This window comes from Melospiza georgiana, chromosome 28, assembly GCF_028018845.1.
Source record: "Melospiza georgiana isolate bMelGeo1 chromosome 28, bMelGeo1.pri, whole genome shotgun sequence".
NCBI lineage: Eukaryota > Metazoa > Chordata > Aves > Passeriformes > Passerellidae > Melospiza > Melospiza georgiana.
In genome coordinates, this window is record NC_080457.1 from 4,328,904 (window position 1) to 4,348,366 (window position 19,463).

A 19,463-nucleotide genomic window follows, 5' to 3' on the forward strand; every position below is an offset into this window, starting at 1 on the left:
GTGGGCATTGATTCTCTGTATAAATACAATAAACCAGGGGAAAAGTCAGCGTGGCACCTCCAGCCCCACAGAGAGCTCCAGAACTTCTGGGTTTTAACCTCCCTCATCTGAGGATTCCTGCAGGGACCCCAAAAAGCCACTGGAGGGACTGGAGGGGAGGTTACAGAGCAAAGAGGAGTCACTGCAGGAAGGACTGGACAGATCCACCAAGGGGTCAATGGAGAATGCAGTACAGCCACAGCTAAAATTATCTTGGGACAGGGAAGCAACTGCAAGAGAGGGGCTTTGAAGAAAATCCTGACAAAATGAAGTTCTCCAAACCCAACATTCACACAGAGCACAATTAGTGGGCATTGATTCCCTGTATAAATAAAATAAACCAGGGGGAAAATCAGCGTGGCACCTCCAGCCCCACAGAGAGCTCCAGATCTTCTGCATTTTATCCTCCCTCATCTGAGGCTTCCTGCAGGGACTGGAGGGGAGGTTACAGAGCAAAGAGGAGTCACAGCAGGAAGGACTGGACAGATCCACCAAGGGGTTAAAATTATCTTGGGACAGGAAAGCAACTGCAAGAGAGGGGTTGTGAAGAAAATCCTGGCAAAATTAAGTTCTCAAAACCCAACATTCACACAGAGCACAATTAGTGAGCATTATTTCCCTGTATAAATACAACAAACCAGAGGAAAAGTCAGTGTGGACTGCCTTCTGGAAAGGTACCTCCAGCCCCACAGAGAGCTCCAGATCTTCTGGATTTTATCCTCCCTCATCTGAGGCTTCCTGCAGGGACTGGAGGGGAGGTTACAGAGCAAAGAGGAGTCACAGCAGGAAGGACTGGACAGATCCACCAAGGGGTCAATGGAGAATGGAGTACAGTCATAGCTAAAATTGTCTTGGGACAGAGAAGCAACTGCAAGAGAGGGGTTGTGAAGAAAATCCTGGCAAAATGAAGTTCTCCAAACCCAACATTCACACAGAGCACAATTAGTGGGCATTGATTCTCTGTATAAATACAATAAACCAGGGGAAAAGTCAGTGTGGCACCTCCAGCCCCACAGAGAGCTCCAGAACTTCTGGGTTTTAACCTCCCTCATCTGAGGCTTCCTGTAGGGACCCCAAAAAGCCACGGGAGGGACTGGAGGGGAGGTTACAGAGCAAAGAGGAGTCACTGCAGGAAGGACTGGACAGATCCACCAAGGGGTTAAAATTATCTTGGGACAGGGAAGCAACTGCAAGAGAGGGGTTGTGAAGAAAATCCTGGCAAAATGAAGTTCTCCAAACCCAACATTCACACAGAGCACAATTAGTGAGCATTATTTCCCTGTATAAATACAACAAACCAGAGGAAAAGTCAGTGTGGACTGCCTTCTGGAAAGGTACCTCCAGCCCCACAGAGAGCTCCAGATCTTCTGGATTTTATCCTCCCTCATCTGAGGCTTCCTGCAGGGACTGGAGGGGAGGTTACAGAGCAAAGAGGAGTCACAGCAGGAAGGACTGGACAGATCCACCAAGGGGTCAATGGAGAATGGAGTACAGCCATAGCTAAAATTGTCTTGGGACAGAGAAGCAACTGCAAGAGAGGGGTTGTGAAGAAAATCCTGGCAAAATGAAGTTCTCCAAACCCAACATTCACACAGAGCACAATTAGTGGGCATTGATTCTCTGTATAAATACAATAAACCAGGGGAAAATCAGCGTGGCACCTCCAGCCCCACAGAGAGCTCCAGATCTTCTGGGTTTTAACCTCCCTCATCTGAGGCTTCCTGCAGGGACCCCAAAAAGCCACTGGAAAAGGGATTGTCCCTGTATGGAGACAGCTGGGTGGGAGGGAAGGGAATAGGAGTAAACAATGATTTCCTGCAAGGGTCACAGGGAGAGGCTGGCTGTGCCACACCAGGACACTGCCTGGATGTGACCCAGCATCCTGAAGGAAATATTCAAGGGGGGAAGGTGGATAAGCAGCCATGAAAAGCAGCACAGGGACCATATGAGTCGATGCAACCTGGAAATAAATAAAATGGCAGATGGAATTCCACATGGATAAAGTGATGGATGCATACATCGAATAAGAATAATAAATCTCAATTTCACCTAAAAATAGATATGTGCCCTGAGATGGCCTCAGCAAGCAGGAGGTCTTGGGGCTGTCAGGCTGCTCTGTGAATGCTCTGGCACAGCTCAGCACGGCCCCAAAGCAGTGTCAGAGGACAAGCACAGCCAGCTCTGACACTGTGCCACCCTGTGCCTGTGACATGCAACCATGGCATGTGGCTCTGGTCACTTTGTCATGCCCTCCTGAGTGCCCACAGCTCACCCATGGTGTGGCTCTGGTCACTCTGTCATGTCCCCAAGTGCCCACAGCTCACCCATGGTGTGGCTCTGGTCACTCTGCCATGTCCCCAAGTGCCCACAGCTCACCCATGGTGTGGCTCTGGTCACTCTGCTGTGTCCCCAACTACCCATGGCTCAGTCATGGTGTGTGGCTCTGGTCACTCTGTCATGTCCCCAAGTGCCCACAGCTCACCCATGGTGTGTGGCTCTGGTCACTGCTGTGTCCCTCTGAATGGGTGAGTGGCTCTGGTCACTTTGTCACATCCTCCTGAGTGTCCATGGCTCAGTCATGGTGTGTGGCTCTGGTCACTCTGCCATGTCCCCAAGTGCCCACAACTCACCCATGGTGTGGCTCTGGTCACTGCTGTGTCCCCCTGAATGGGTGAGTGGCTCTGGTCACTCTGCTGTGTCCCCAAGTGTCCAGGCTCTGATCACTCTGCCATGTCCCCAAGAGCTCATGGCTCACCCATGGTGTGGCTCTGGTCAGTGTGCCATGTCCCCCTGAGTGCCCACAGCTCACCCAGAGTGTGGCTCTGGTCACTCTGCCACCTCCTATCACGGGAACAGAGAACAGAAGGAACTTGGAGAACAGCTATGGAGAGGCTGGTGGGGGAAGGACAGTGGAAAAAAACCACAAGGATGAGGGGGGGAAACAGAGCTGTGACACCTGGAGCAGCTGGAGAAGGAAAACCCCTCAAAACCAGCCAGAGCAGCGCCTCAGACAAGGGTAAATCACTGATTTGTGTAGGCACAAAGCAGGGAGAGAGTCCAGAGCTCCTCCCCTGCTCTGCTGCAGCCCCACACGGGGCAGGTGAGGAACAGGACCCTGGAGCAGGAAGATTCCACCTGATCCATGTGGTTGCTCCAAAGCAGCCAGGAAGGAGTGAGCAGCTCCAGGTGCTGGGGAAAAGCCCCTCCATGAAGCAGCACACACCAGAGAGAACAGAACTGGTTCAGGGGCTGATAATCACTGCTCAATTCCAGTCCCCTGGAACTCTGCATGTGCAGTGGGAACACCTGAAGGGCAGCCATGGTTTATTTGTGCCCAGCACAGCCCTCCAGGGAATCGGATTCCACCCAGATCGATGGGGTTTGGCCACAGATTGCAAAGAGAGCAAGAGCAGGTGAGGAATACAAACCAAGCTGGGACAGCACTGAGGAGGAGGAGGCTCCAAGGCAGCTCCAGAAGGAGCAAAGACTTCACACAAAGCAGGGAATAAAGATAATTTCCATATGGCTCTGTGGAAGATGGCCATGTGCTTCCTCCCAAACACTTCAGTTTTATTTTGCTTTATAACATCTCAGCAATCACAGTTTCCACCCTGAAAATTCTTCTCATTTCAAAATAGTTGAACTCCATATCTGAGCACAAGCTGAGTAACTGCTGCAAGTAAAATTCAGTCATTTCTCAGCTACTTCAATGTTTACCCTGAGAATCAGGAGATTTTTCGATTTTTAGGAGGACATGCTGCATGCAGGGCAGCACAGCTGCAACACACATTAGGAACTTCAACCATTTTTAATTTTAGGCCATTAAAAAATGCACTGACACCAAGGGCAGCCCCATGTGGGCTACACCCACTCCCTTTCCTGCCTATAAACAGGATTAACCTCAGGATTACACAGTGCTGGGTGTCATTTTTGTCCCTGAATCCACAGCAGAGCCAGGCTTCCAGGAGTTAACAAGGAGCCAAAACTCCCCCTGAAGGGAACATGGGCACACACAAGACACACAATCACCCTTCCAGGCTCTTGACTATTTTAAGCATGAGAGAGAGAGAGAGATACAGAACTTCACAGGCAATGGATTGCTCCCAGTCTGGCAGGGCTGCACCACTCATGCCAGGATGTCACCTCGGGCAGGAGCTTCAGCCCCTGCTGCCACCAGCATCATCCTCATCCTGCAGGAGCTGCACTCCACAGCCAGACCCACAAGTCATTTATCTACATTATTTCATCAGAAAAGCAAAGTGGACAGTATCCCCAGGATGTGGCACTTTTCAGGAAGATTTTGGGGATGTTCAGAGGAGAGGAAATGCTGTGCACAGGCAAACCCTGCTGCCACCAGCATCACCCCTCATCCTGCAGGAGCTGCATTCCCCAGGCACACTGCAGCCAGACCCATGTTTAGACCCACAAGTCATTTTTCTACATTATTTCATCAAAATAATCAAAAACAAAGTAGACAGAAGCATTCTCAAGATGTAGCACTTTTGGGGAAGATTTTGGGGATTTTCAGAGGAGAGGAAATGCTGTGCACAGCCACCTACAGGGCAAACCCTGCTGCCACCAGCATCACCCTCATCCTGCAGGAGCTGCATTCCCCAGCCAGATCCATGTTCAGACCCACAAGTCATTTATCTAAATTATTTCATCAGAAAAACAAAGTGAACATCATTCCCAGGATGTGGCACTTTTGGGGAAGATTTTGAGGAAGATTTTGAGGGTGCTCAGAGGAGAGGAAATGCTGTGCACAGCCACAAACCCTGCTGCCACCAGCATCATCCCTCATCCTGCGGCATTCCCCAGGCACACACCACAGCCAGACCCACAAGTCATTTTTCTTCATTCCTTCATCAGAAAAGCAAAGTGGACAGTATCCCCAAGATGTGGCACTTTTCAGGAAGATTTTGGGGATGTTCAGAGGAGAGGAAATGCTGTGCACAGCCACAAACCCTGCTGCCACCAGCAGCACCCTCATCCTGCAGGAGCTACATTCCCTGAGCACACACCACATCCAGACCCATGTTCAGACCCACAAGTCATTTTTCTACATTCCTTCATCAGAAAAACAAAGTGGACAGCATTCCCAAAATGTGGCACTTTTGGGAATGTTCAGAGGAGAGGAAATGCTGTGCACAGCCACAAACCCTGCTGCCACCAGCATCACTCCTCATTCTGTAGGAGCTGCATTCCCCAGCCAGACCCATGTTCAGACTCACAAGTCATTTATCTACATTATGTCATCAGAAAAGCAAAGTGAACAGCATTCCCAAGATGTGGCAATTTTCAGGAAGATTTTGGGGATGTTTAGAAGAGAGGAAATGCTATGCACAGCCACAAACCCTGCTGCCACCAGCATCATCCCTCATCCTGCAGGAGCTGCATTCCCCAGGCACACAACAGCCAGACCCATGTTCAGACCCACAAGTATTTATCTACATTATTTCATCAGAAAAGCAAAGTGGACAGAAGCATCCCCAAGATGTGGCAGTTTTGGGGAAGATTTTGGGAATGTTTAGATGAGAGGGAATGCTGTGCACAGCCACAATCCCTGCTCCCCAGCACAGCAGATGAAGGGCTGAGAGGGACACCAGGGCAGGGACTGGATGGGAAATAACCCAGTGCAGCTGTCAGCCTCCCCCAGCGCCACCGACTGTGAACTCGACATTGGAACTGCAAAGGACACAATCTGCTGGTCATCCATATGGATGTGCCCTCCCTCCCTCCTTCCCTCCCTCCTTCATCCTCCTCAGTATCTCAATCGAGGTCAGGCACGCACACTCAGGCTTGTTTCCTGACAAATTTGTAACTAAAAAGCTGGAACTAATAACTGCAAGAGCCCAAAGCTGGTTTCATGGATTTGTTTAGGCAAAAAAAAAAAAAAAAAGCTGAATGACTCCACCAATTTCCATCTAGGCAAGGTAATAGAGAAGAAATCCTTCATTCCTGTGTAAAAATGTAAATCCCAGCTCAGTGAGTCATTTAAACACATGCTTAATGCAAAGCTTGAAACAAATCCTGCTAATAATCTGGGCTGCTCACTTATTTACAGCTAAGCATGGCTTAAATGCTTATTTACAGCTAAGCATGGCTTAAGTACCTGGATGATCTGAGGTGCTGATTTAAAACCAGGCATTGTTTAATTACCTGGATGATCTGGGGTGCTAATTTACAGCTAGGCATGGTTTGAGTACCTGGATGATTTCAGGTGCTAATTTACAGCTAGGCAGGGCTTAAGTACCTGGATGATTTGGGGTGATATTTAAAACCAGGCATGGTTTAATTACCTGGATGATTTGGGGTGCTTACTTAAAACCAGGCATGGTTTAAGTACCTGGATTATTTGGGTTGATATTTAAATATTTAAAACCAGGCATGGTTTAAGTACCTGGATGATCTGGGGTGCTGATTTAAAGCTAAGCATGGCTTAAGTACTTGGATGATTTGGGGGGATATTTAAAACCTGGCATGGTTTAAGTACCTGGATTATTTGGGGTGATATTTAAATATTTAAAACCAGGCATGGTTTAAGTACCTGGATGATTTGGGGTGCTAATTTAAAACCAGGCATGGTTTAAGTACCTGGATAATTTGGGGTGCTTATTTAAAACCGGGCATGGTTTAAGTACCTGGATGATTTGGGGTGCTTATTTAAAACCGGGCATGGTTTAAGTACCTGGATTATTTGGGGTGATATTTAAATATTTAAAACCAGGCATGGTTTAAGTATCTGGATGATTTGGGGTGATATTTAAAGCCAGGCATGGTTTATGTACCTGGATGATTTGGGGTGCTTATTTAAAACCGGGCATGGTTTGAGTACCTGGATAATTTGGGGTGCTGACTTAAAGCCAGGCATGGTTTAAGTACCTGGATGATTTGGGGTGCTGATTTACAGCTAGGCATGGTTTGAGTACCTGGATGATTTGGGGTGCTTATTTAAAACCAGGCATGGTTTAATTACCTGGATGATTTGGGGTGATATTTAAAACCAATCTTGGTTTAAGTACCTGGATGATTTGGGGTGATATTTAAAACCAGGCATGGTTTAAATACCTGAATGATTTGGGGTGCTAATTTACAGCCAGGCATGGTTTGAGTATCTGGATGATTTGGGGTGATATTTAAAACCAGGCATGGTTTAAGTACCTGGATGATTTGGGGTGCTTACTTAAAACCAGGCATGGTTTAAGTACCTGGATGATGTGGAAATACCCCTGAAAAGAGCCTAAATCAGGCTGGTCTGGGAATTAATCACAGTGGTATGAGCAGAAGTGCTAATCTGAACTGGGGGAGGTCTGTGTGTGTGTGTGCTGAAGCATCTGTTCAAGTTTAGGCATATAAAACATTTTTCAGCCCAATGACTCCAGAGGGGAATGCTTCATACATCAGCTCATCTGACTCAATTTTTCCATCACATTTCCTTTAATACAGTTTTGTCCATAAATACACTATTTGTTTTTTCCAAATATAGATTTTTTTTATTTATAGCTAGAAAACGTTGTAACTTGTGTTATTGCTTGGGTTCTTCTATGAAACAGAATCACATTCTTCCTTAAAACAGAATCACTGAGGAATTACTGGCCAGCACTGAGGTATGAAACCAAGCTCTCTATGTTTGCAGAAAGAAAAGGGATTTCTTTTTGCCATTCTCAGAATTTCCTTCAGTAAGATCACAACTTCCCAGCCACACATTGAGTATATCAATTATCCCACATCACACGCAGGAACTTTCACCCGAAATCTTAATTTTATGCCAAAATTAATTCAAGTTTTTAAAAATCCCAGCCAGATCTTCCAGACAGTCCTGAATTTGGGAAGAACTGTGTGTCACTACCCAAGCAGCAATAACAATTCATATTTATGGTATGAGGAGGTCAGAGAAGGAAATGCTAACATTGCCCTTTCCCCTCCAAGAAGCATTTTGGAGATAAAATCCCTTTTTTTAGCTTTTAATGGAAAGCTAAACGAGCTTCCCAAAACCAGGACCAAGAATGGAAAATTCGGTGATATTGATATTTTAAAAACACGGGTTTATTTCAAGGGTGGAATTTCCATACTGAGCAATACTGCACACAGCAAGTGCAATGTGATTTCATCATTTTGACCATTATTAATTATAATTTCAGTCAATAAAAATCACAGCCATGGCAGAAGCACGGGGCAGTGGAATTGCACTCCTGCTGCTTGGAGGAAGTGCTGAGAGCAGCTGCAAACACTGATAAATAAATGCCAATGCAATAAATGCAATAAAACCTTCACAGCCTCCCTGCTGGCTGGGCAGGGATGTGCTTCCACGTGCACCCTAAAAATCAGGGAATTGGAATGGAACTTTTAAAATGGCAATCATTTCCTTCCTGTTAAGCAGATTTAAAAATCCATAAATCTGGAGCACAGGTCAGCTTTGTGGAGTGGCAGCACAGAAACAAAGTGTGGAAAACAGGATGGGAGCAAAAAAATCACCTTCCCCCTAATGAGGCAGCAGTGCCCATCCCCCGGGAGCGACAACAAAGGGCTCCATTATCCAGCAGGGCTTCACTCCCAGGGTTTAATGATCACCACCCTTGTCCCAATTCCTGCTGGGATGCAGGGAATCCTGTCCCAGCAGGAAGGGAGAGGCACAAGAGAGGTGCATTGTACAGGGAAACGTTCCTTGTGGTTTCTACCTTTGAAAAAGGGGCTGAAAATGTGAAATGGTTGAAGGAAAAAAACCCCAAGATCAGCCCACTGTGATGGTGAGGCACAAGAGAGGTGCACTGTACAAGGAAATGCTCCTTGTGGGTTTTACCTTTAAAAAAGGGGCTGAAAATGTGAAATGGTTGAAGGAAAAAAACCCCAAGATCAGCCCCCTGTGATGGTGAGGCACAAGAGAGATCCCTTGTACAAGGAAATGTTCATTGTGGGTTCCACCTTTAAAAAACATGTTGAAAATGTGAAATGGTGTAAGGGAAGTGTCCCAAGATCAGCCCCCTGTGATGGTGAGGCACAAGAGAGGTCCTTTGTATGAGGAATCGTTCTTTGTGGTTTCTACCTTTAAAAAAGGGGCTGAAAATGTGAAATGGTTGAAGGAAAAAAACCCCAAGATCAGCCCCCTGTGATGGTGAGGCACAAGAGAGATCCCTTGTACAAGGAAATGCTCCTTGTGGGTTCCACCTTTAAAAAACATGTTGAAAATGTGGAGTGCTGTAAGGAAAGAGCCCCAAGATCAGCCCCCTGCTATGGTGAGGCACAAGAGAGGTCCTTTGTATGAGGAATCGTTCTTTGTGGTTTCTACCTTTTAAAAAGGGGCTGAAAATGTGAAATGGTGTAAGGGAAGTGTCCCAAGATCAGCTCCCTGTGATGGTGAGGCACAAGAGAGGTGCATTGTACAAGGAAATGTTCATTGTGGGTTCCACCTTTAAAAAACATGTTGAAAATGTGAAGTGCTGTAAGGAAAGAGCCCCAAGATCAGCCCCCTGTGATGGTGAGGTACAAGAGAGATCCCTTGTACAAGGAAATGTTCATTGTGGGTTCTACCTTTAAAAAAGGGGCTGAAAATGTGAAATGGTGTAAGGAGAGAGCCCCAAGATCAGCTCCCTGTGATGGTGAGGCACAAGAGAGGTCCTTTGTACAAGGAAATGTTCATTGTGGGTTCCACCTTTAAAAAACATGTTGAAAATGTGAAGTGCTGTAAGGAAAGAGCCCCAAGATCAGCCCCCTGCTATGGTGAGGCACAAGAGAGGTCCTTTGTACAAGGAAATGTTCATTGTGGTTCCATCTTTAAAAAAGGTGCTGAAAATGTGAAATGGTGTAAGGAAAGTGCCCCAAGATCAGCTCCCTGTGATGGTGAGGCTGCAGCCCGATTTCTGACAATCACAAAATATCCTGAGCTGGACAAAAACCCACAAAGATCATCCAACTCCTGGTTCTATCACTTCTTCACTCAACCAGCAGCTCCTTGCAGGTGCCAATGACCACAAATCCCCAAAATTCACCTCAGTGAGCAGGGTCTGCCCAGGCTCCATGGAAAACTCACCATTCTATAAGGACTGGTCACTCTCCATGGAAAACTCTCCATTCCACAGCTCACTCTCCATGGAAAACTCACAATTCCATAGCTCACTCTCCATGGAAATGGAAAGCTCACCATTCCATAGCTCATTTTCCATGGAAAACTCTCCATTCCTCTCCTCATTTTCCATGGAAAACTCTCCATTCCATGATTCATTTTCCATGGAAAACTCTCCATTCCATGATTCATTTTCCATGGAAAACTCTCCATTCCACTCCTCATTTTCCATGGAAAACTCTCCATTCCATAGCTCATTCTCCATGGAAAACTCTCCATTCCACAGCTCATTCTCCATGGAAAACTCTCCATTCCTCTCCTCATTTTCCATGGAAAGCTCTCAATTCCACACCTCATTTTCCATGGAAAACTCACAATTCCACAGCTCATTCTCCATGGAAAGCTCACCATTCCATAGCTCATTTTCCATCGAAAACTCTCCATTCCTCTCCTCATTTTCCATGGAAAACTCTCCATTCCACAGCTCACTCTCCATGGAAAACTCTCCATTCCACAGCTCATTTTCCATGGAAAACTCACAATTCCACAGCTCATTTTCCATGGAAAACTCACAATTCCACAGCTCATTTTCCATGGAAAACTCTCCATTCCACAGCTCATTCTCCACGGAAAACTCTCCATTCCACAGCTCACTCTCCATGGAAAACTCTCCATTCCTCTCCTCACTCTCCATGGAAAACTCTCAATTCCACAGCTCATTTTCCATGGAAACCTCTCCATTCCTCTCATTCTCCATGGAAAGCTCACCATTCCATAGCTCATTTTCCATGGAAAACTCTCCATTCCTCTCCTCATTTTCCATGGAAAACTCTCCATTCCACAGCTCACTCTCCATGGAAAACTCTCCATTCCACAGCTCATTTTCCATGGAAAACTCACAATTCCATAGCTCATTTTCCATGGAAACCTCTCCATTCCTCTCCTCACTCTCCATGGAAAACTCTCCATTCCTCTCCTCACTCTCCATGGAAAGCTCTCAATTCCACACCTCATTTTCCATGGAAAGCTCTCAATTCCACAGCTCATTTTCCATGGAAAACTCTCAATTCCACAGCTCATTTTCCAGCCTCACAGCTGGGTCAGCAATGAAGCATCAGCATCACCACCAAGCCCTTGTAGCTCTGGATTCTCCAGCCCCCCAAATCCCAGGATTTTCAGCGACCCAATCCCAAGGAAGGCATTTTTTTGATTATCCAGCTCCTAACTGGGTGTTCCTAAGTTTCTCTGGTGATCCTCTGGATTAACCCCAAGCACTGGATCTCATCCTTTCCTTGCCAAAAGTGGCGGGTGAGCAAAGTTTGGGGATTTTTTTTTTGACTCACAGAAGTTGCTGGCAGTCAGCAAATTATTAAATCAACAAATTTAGGTGTTAAAATTCATCCCAAACTCTCCATCAGTGATTAAATTTCACAGCTGATAAGAAATTTATTCTTGTAAACTCCAGGACTATCCAAACCCAGGAAAGACTTTTTAAAATAAAGTTTCACCTAAGCACATTAATTTCCACACTAAATACCTTTAGAACCACAGAATTCTTTAGAAAAACTGTGCCTATAATTAAAAATCTCCAGGCCGTACCAAAATATTTCCTAAATTCTTAAAATTTATCACAATTTCCCCAACATCTGGGTTTTAATTCTGCCCCTACCAAGGGCTGGGACCCCAGGAATTCCTCACATTCCCAACCCCCTCTCTGCCTTGTTCAAAGCAAGCTCTGTGCTCTCAGTCCTTGACCCAAATTTTCCAGTTATTTCCCAGTATTTGCATCACTTGCAAGTTATCTGTCATGAGCTGGGTGTTTGCTTTGAAGTGAGGGGCAAAAAAATCCATTAATGAAGGGCTGGGGATGGTACAGATCTAAAAAAAGAGATATTTCATGACAATTCTTCGTCTAGAATCCTGCATTCAGACTTGTGAGTTGTTTTAAAAAACCCAAAAAATTGGTAATTTTGTTCTAAAAACTAAGAAAACATTTAGATTTGTACATGGAAATGTTTTCATGAGCAATATCTCAATAATCTCCTCCATCAATGGAAGGACAAATTTACAGACTCCAGTCTGAAAGCACTAAAGGCAGTCAGACCCTTTGGTAAGGGAACTAAATAAAATGTTTTTAGTAATTTTTCATCACTCCAACTGATCTAAACTTTGATAAATCCATTTCAAAAAAGAGAAGAAGTGCTGGGTGACAAACTCCAAGGAGCAGCTGTGTTTCCAACACAGCCCAAAAAACAGAGACACTCCTGTAAAAAACCCCAAAAACAGTAATTTTGTTGCTTTAAAAAAAACCAAAAAATTGTAATTTTGTTCTAAAACTTAGATTTGTAAATGGAAATGTTTTCATTAGCAATAACTCAATAATCTCCTCCATCAATGGAAGGATAAACTTACAGACTCTAATATGAAAGCACTAAAGGCAGTCAGACCCTTTGGTAAGGAAATTAAGCCTGTCAAAAAAAAAAAAAATTTAATAACTTTTCATCACTCCAAACTGATCTAAACCTTGATAAACCCATTTCAAAAAAGACAAGAGGTGCTGGGTGACAAACTCCAAGGGGCAGCTGTGTTTCCAAAAACCAGAGACACTCCTGTAAAACAAGTTGCTTTAAAAACCTCAAAAAATTGTAATATTGTTCTGTAAGAACAATAAAAAAACCCACAAAATTTGTTTTTAAAACCCCAAAAATTTGTGATTTTGTTCTATAAATTAAGAAAACATTTAGATTTGTGCATGGAAATGCTTCTACTAGCAATAACTCAATAGTCTCCTCCATCAATAAAAGGAAAAACAAACTCTAGTCTGAAAATACTAAAAGCAGTCAGATTTTTTGGTAAGGGAACTAAGCAAAACATTTTTAGTAATTTTTCATCACTCCAACTGATCTAAACCTTGATAAAAAAGACAAGAGGTACTGGGCAACAAACTCCAAGGAGCAGTTGTGTTTCCAACACAGCCCAAAAATCACAGACACTCCTGCAAAAAACCCCAAAAATTGTAATTTTGTTGCTTTAAAAAAGCCAAAAAATTGTAATTTTGTTCTAAAACTTAGATTTGTAAATGGAAATGTTTTCATTAGCAATAACTCAATAATCTCCTCCATCAATGGAAGGACAAACTTACAGACTCGAGTCTGAAAGCACCAAAGTAAGGGAAGTAAGCAAAACGTTTTTAGTAATTTTTCATCACTCAAATTGATCTAAACCTTGATAAAAAAAGACAAGAGGTGCTGCAGCTGGGTTTCCAACACAGCCAAAAACCAGAGCCACTCCTGTAAAACAGCTCCATGTGATGTGACACCTCCTAAGGGACCTCTCCCCGAGCTCCTGCTGGCATTTCCATTTGGAAATTGAAATTAAATTAAATTTTGATTTGGAAACATCAGACAAACTCCTGATTCTGAAGAAACACCCTGCAAAGGCTCTTTTCAGCAGGGAAATGCTCAGAGACCCCACATCCAGCCCCTCAGCTCTTACCTGGTGCTTGCAGACATACTCAGAGCCCCGGCCCTGACATTTCCATTTGGAAATTGAAATTGAATTAAATTTCAATTTGGAAACATCAGACAAGCTCTGGATTGTGAAGAAACACCTTGCAAAGGCTCTTTTCAGCAGGGAAAGGCTCTTTTCAGCAGGGAAAGGCTCAGAGATCCCACATCCAGCCCCTCAGCTGTAACCTGGTGCCTGCTCAGAGCCCCGGCCCTGACATTTCCACTTGGAAACTGAAATTGAATTAAATTTCAATTTGGAAATGTCAGACAAGTTCCTGATTCTGAAGAAACACCCTGCAAAGGCTCTTTTCAGCAGGGAAATGCTCAGAGACCCCTCAGCTCTTACCTGGTGCCTGCAGCCATGCTCAGAGCTCCTGAAGCAGCCACGGGGACAGCCAGCGCGCCACTGCTGCCACCTCAGTGTCACCCAGGGCCAGCCCTCGCTCTCGGAGCTCTGCATTCACCAGTGACAGCTCAGCCCACCCCCAGGAGCCACCAGTGACCACAGAGCTCCAATGCAGGGCTTTCCCTCCCAGTCAAACAGCACAAAAAGGCTCAAATCCCCTCCTAAAACTCCTTACCCATCCTGCTCTCCAGTGAGATGATGTGTTCCCTCAGAAAGCACAAGCAGAACTTTGGAAAGTACCAAAAAAATACAGAGAAAGGCACCTTGAGTTTTGCCAAACACGAGTCTTGACAGAAAGCAACATTTTCCCTTAAATGACCTGAAGAACGGAGGGTTTGGTAACTGCACTGACAGCTGGCTCATTGAACATCCCCAGGACACAGATTTCTAACAGGAAGGGACAGTTTGGGGTTTTTTTTAACCAATTATCCTGACTTAGAGCAGGCAGGAGACATGGAAATAATAACAGCAATCAGCGGTCTGTCAGAGAGAAGGGTTTTGTTCTCCCTCTCATTTCCAAACACCAATCAAACACCCAGTGAAAAATCAGAACCTGGTGGTACCAACTGTTGCTCCAGAATCCATATGGCACATCCATGCCCTAATTAATCCCTATGAACTATCTCCTATTTGTAATTAATTTGACTGTGGAACCAAATCAGCAATTCACTGGGAAGCAAGGTCACACTGACCAGAGAAGTGTCAGGACTAATTCCTACCAACAGAAATGAGAATTGCCTTTAAAAGGCCAGTAAAAATAGCTGCACAAATGTCACTCCTGTGAAATTTTATGACGCTGGGTGAAAGTTGGGCCCAACAGAGGCAAAAACATCTGACACCAGAGCAGGATTCTTCTCATGGCGCTCAGAGAATCACAGAATGTCCTCGGTGAGAAGGGACACACAAGGACATCGAGCCACAGGACACCCCCAACAATCCCCACACGTGTCTCAGAGCTCGGTGCAAACACTCCTGGAGCTGCAGAAGCATTTCCTCAAGCAATGCCAAACCGCAGGGCTGGGGAGGGAATGGGGAGCAGGAGCTGGGGAGGTTTAACCGGGCAGGGAATGGGAGCAGGAGCTGGGGAGGTTTAACCGGGCAGGGAATGGGGAGATTTAACCGGGCAGGGAATGGGAACAGGAGCTGGGGAGGTTTAACTGGGCAGGAGCTGGGGAGGTTTAACCGGGCAGGGAATGGGAACAGGAGCTGCTGCTGCTTCAGGGACTGTGCTGGGGATCCACTGGAGCCCTGAGCTGCCTGGAGCTGGGAGGGGGACAGGGTGACACTGGACGGGAGGTGGGCACGGGGGTGACAATGGAGAGGTGGGCACGGGGTGCCACCGGTGGAGCGGTGGGCACAGGGTGACACTGGAGAGACGGGCACAAGGTGACAGGGGAGCAGATGGACACGGGGGTGACACCGGAGGAGCGGGAGGCACAGGGTGACAATGGAGGTGGGCACAGGGTGACAATGGAGGTGGACACGGCGTGACACGGAAGGTTGGCACAGAGGGTGACACAGGTGGCGTCTCCCGGTGCGCTCGCTCCGTTCCCGCGCTCCATTCATCACCGAGGGGCTCCACACGTGCAGCCGCGGGCGGGCACCGGCCGCTCCGCCCGGGAAAGCCCTTCGGGCATCGCTTCCCCCGGCATAAACACCCCGGGAGGCCCGTCCGGAGCGGGGAAGGACGCGGGGACCCGGGGGGGGACACCGGCCCCTCGCGGCGGCACCGGCGGCGGAGCGCGCCCGGCTCATCCCGGCGTGCTCGGGGATCCCCCGGAGCGCCCGGCTCGGTCCCTCCGAGATCAAGGACCGGGGGCAGCGCCCGGCTCGGACCCTCCGGGCTCCCGCCTCCCTCAGCCCGCCGCGGCTCCGTCCCCTCGGGGCCCGCGGCTGCGCTCCCGCCTCCCGGTGCCCCCCGGAACGGCCGCTCGGTGCCCGGAGCCCCCCTGAGTCCCCCCCGTGGTTCTGGCCCCTCGGGGGGCGCCGCTCGCAGCCCTCAGGTCCCCGGGCGGCCCGGCCCGGTCCCGCCCGCCCTCAGCCCGCACTCACCGGGTCCGGCCCGTGGCGGCGCCGGGGCCCCTCGGCCGCCGAGCCCGGGCGGGGGGCGCGGGGCGCATGCGCGGAGCCCCCTCAGAGCGCGCGGGCCGGGGCGGGCGGGGACGGGGAAGCGGGACGGGGACAGGGACAGACACAGGGACACAGGGACAGGGACAGGGACAGAGACAGACACAGGGACAGGGACAGGAACGGGGGAGCTGGACGGGGACAGAGGGACAGGGACAGACACAGGGACAGACACAGGGATAGGGACACAGGGACAGAGACAGGGACAGGGATGCGGGAGCGGGACAGGGACACAGGGACAGGGACGGGGACAGAGACAGACACAGGGACAGGGATAGGGACACAGGGATAGGGACACAGGGACAGGGATAGGGACAGAGACAGACACAGGGACGGGGGAGCGAGACGGGGACAGGGACAGACACAGGGATAGGGGGATAGGGACACAGGGACAGGGACGGGGGAGCGGGACGGGGACAGGGACAGAGGGACTGGGAAAGGGGTAGGGACAGGGAGAGGGACAGAGACAGGGGGACGGGATAGGGACAGAAGGACAGAGGGACGGGGATAGGGACAGGGCTGGGATAGGGACACAGGGATAGGGACAGGGAAAGGGATAGGGATACAGTGGGGACAGACAGGGACACGGGACAGGGACACACGGGGGACAGGGCTGGGACAGAGGACAGGGACAGAATGGGGACAGGGACAAGGACACGGGACTGGGGTCAGCAGGGCATATAGGGACAAGGACATGGGAAAGGGACACGGCAGAAAACAAGGACAAGGACATGCGACGGGTCAGGAGGTGGTACAGGGACAAGGACACAGGACAGGGACACAGCAGGGGACAGGGACAATGACACGGGCTTAGGGTCAGGAGTGGGGTGTAGGGACAAGGACACGGGACTTGGGTCACCAGGGCGACACAGCAGGGGACAGGAACAAGGACACAAGACTGGGGTCAAGATCAGGTATAGGGACAGTGACACGGGACTGAGGTCAGGATGGGGCACAGGGACAAGGACACAAAGCGGGGTCAGGATGGGGACACAGCAGAGGAACAGGGACAAGGACACAGAGCAGGACAGAACATGGGCAGCAGGACAGGAATAGGGAGGAACACTGGAACAGGGCTGTGGACAAGGACACCATAAAAAAAGGTGGGGACAGGGACATTGGGAGCAGGATAGGGACAGGAGCAGAGTGGAATGGGGACACTGAGAGCAAGGTGGGGATGGGGGAAGCAAGAATAGGATGAGGACAGGGACAGGGGCAGGGTGGGGATATGGAGACCAAAACAGGGTGGGATGGGGACATCGGGAGCAGGACAGTGATGGGGACAGGAGCAGGATGGAGGCAGTGGAAGCAAGAAGGGGACAAAGATGCTGGGATGGGGACATAGCGAGTGGGACCAGTATGGAGGCACTGGCAGCAAAATGGGTGATGGGGACACTGGGAGCAAGATGGGGAGAGCAGCAGGATGAGGACAGGGATGGGACATCAGGAGCAGAAGGGGAATGGGGACACAGGAAGCAGGAATGGGACAGAGACATGGAGAGCAGGACAAGAATGGGGACACTGGGAGCAGGGCTGGGGACAGGGACAGCAGGAGAGGATGGGGACACTGGGACAGGTGTGGGGATGGGGGCATCTGGAGCAGAATGGGAATGAGGGCATCAGGAACAGCATGGGGACAGGGACACAGCACAGGAAAGGGACAGGATGGGGACAAGGGACACCAGAGCAGGGTGAGGTTTGGGACAGGGACCAGGACACTGGGAACAGGGACATGGGCAGCAGGATGGGGACATGGGGCACAGGAAAGGGACAGGATGGGGACAAGGGACACCAAGAGCAGGGTGGAGGTTTGGGACAGGAACCAAGGCACTGGGAGCAGGATGGGAACAGGGCAGGCACACCAGGAGCAGGATGGGGATGGGGACATCAGGAGCAGTGACAAAACCAAGGACGTTGGGAGCAGTAAAGGGACAGGAGAAGGGAGGGATTGGGAAATCAGAAGCAGGACAGGGACACAGGCACTGCAAGCAGGATGAGGTCAAAGACACAGGGAGCAGGACAATGATGGGGACAGTGTAAACAGGATGAACAACAGGGGCAGGATGGGGGCAATGGGATCAAGAAAGGGACAAGGACACTGGGACATGGGGAGTAGGAAAATTATGGAGGCACTGGGAGCAAAATGGGTGATGGGAGCAAGAAATGGAGAGAGCAGGAGCAGGGTGGGGACAGGGACTGGGGCAGGATGGAGACAGGAGCACCAAAGCAGAGTGGGAATCAGGAGCAGGACAAGGACACAGGGAGGAGGGGAGGGGACACAGGGAGGCTGTGGACAGGGACACCAGGACCAGGGTGGAGGCACTGGGGCCAGTGGAAGCAGGACTGCAGCCAGGGTCCCCAGGAGCAGAATGGAGACAGGGACACAGCACAGGGTGGGGTTCATCCCACGAGGCTGCTCAAGGCTCCAGATCCTGTAGGACCTCCCAAATCCCTGGGGATGGGGACAAATGGAACAATTGGGGGGTCAGCACAGGGTCACTCAGTGCTGATGGCCCTGATGAGAGTGGGGGGCACATCCCCGGGGCATGTCCCAAAGCTGAGCCCAACTCGTGTCACAGATGGAGTCCCGGGGCGTGATTCCACATGCCTCAGTTTACCTGCACCACGCCAGGGCAGGCACATCCCAAGCACATCCCTTGGATCATCACAGATCCTTTGTGTGGGGAAATTGCAGCCACAGGGCAGGAGCTGGGCACAGGGCAGAGCATTTTCCATGGAAAATCCCCAGCTCCCATGCTCAGGGCCAGGCTGGGGCTGGCAGCACTCCCGAGGCAGAGCCACCCCCAAGCCTCGGTGCTGGGGAAGATGAAACAGGAAAGCCTTATCAATATGATTGTCTGGCAAAAGATTTTGAGAATATGGAAACTGTAAGTGAGATTGAAATGAAAGCAAGCTTTGAGATCCCTCAGTTACTGAACAACTGGAAAACAATGGTGTGGCCAGCTGAAGGTGATCCCCTTTTGATGGAACAACACCCTCTGCTTGCAGACAGGCCCAAGGGTCAGAGCAGACCCTACAGCTTGCAGAAGGGGCCAAAGAGGAGTTTTTAGGGTTTAAAATGTAACACAGTGTGGCAATGTAATGATTCTTATAGGCTGTATGGAAATGCTGTAGGATTTATATCTTGTACTAGATTGGTTAGTGAGAATCAGAATATTCAACACAGAAGATGATTATTGTATTGGAATAGGAACTTTGCTTGCTTACCCCTTTTACTCTCTCACCCTCTCATCCTCTCTCCCCCTCTCTCCTCTCAGCCTGCTCTGAGCTGTGTTTGGCAGCTCCCAGCAGGGCCCTGCAC

At 49.0% G+C, this 19,463-nt stretch overlaps 1 protein-coding gene across 3 annotated transcripts in view; it reads right to left on the reverse strand.

Moving 5' to 3' along the window:
- GJC1 (gap junction protein gamma 1) overlaps window positions 1–16,116 on the reverse strand; it is a 33,291-nt gene extending 17,175 nt beyond the window's left edge. For 2 of the 3 annotated variants that reach the window (XM_058041824.1, XM_058041826.1), the window contains exon 1: window positions 16,067–16,116. The gene's annotated coding sequence lies outside the window, so the exon portion shown is untranslated. Of the gene's footprint in view, window positions 1–13,954; window positions 14,043–16,066 lie in introns of those variants that run through there. The other variant, XM_058041825.1, reaches the window with a different exon arrangement.
- Between the last annotated feature and the right edge of the window lie 3,347 nt (window positions 16,117–19,463).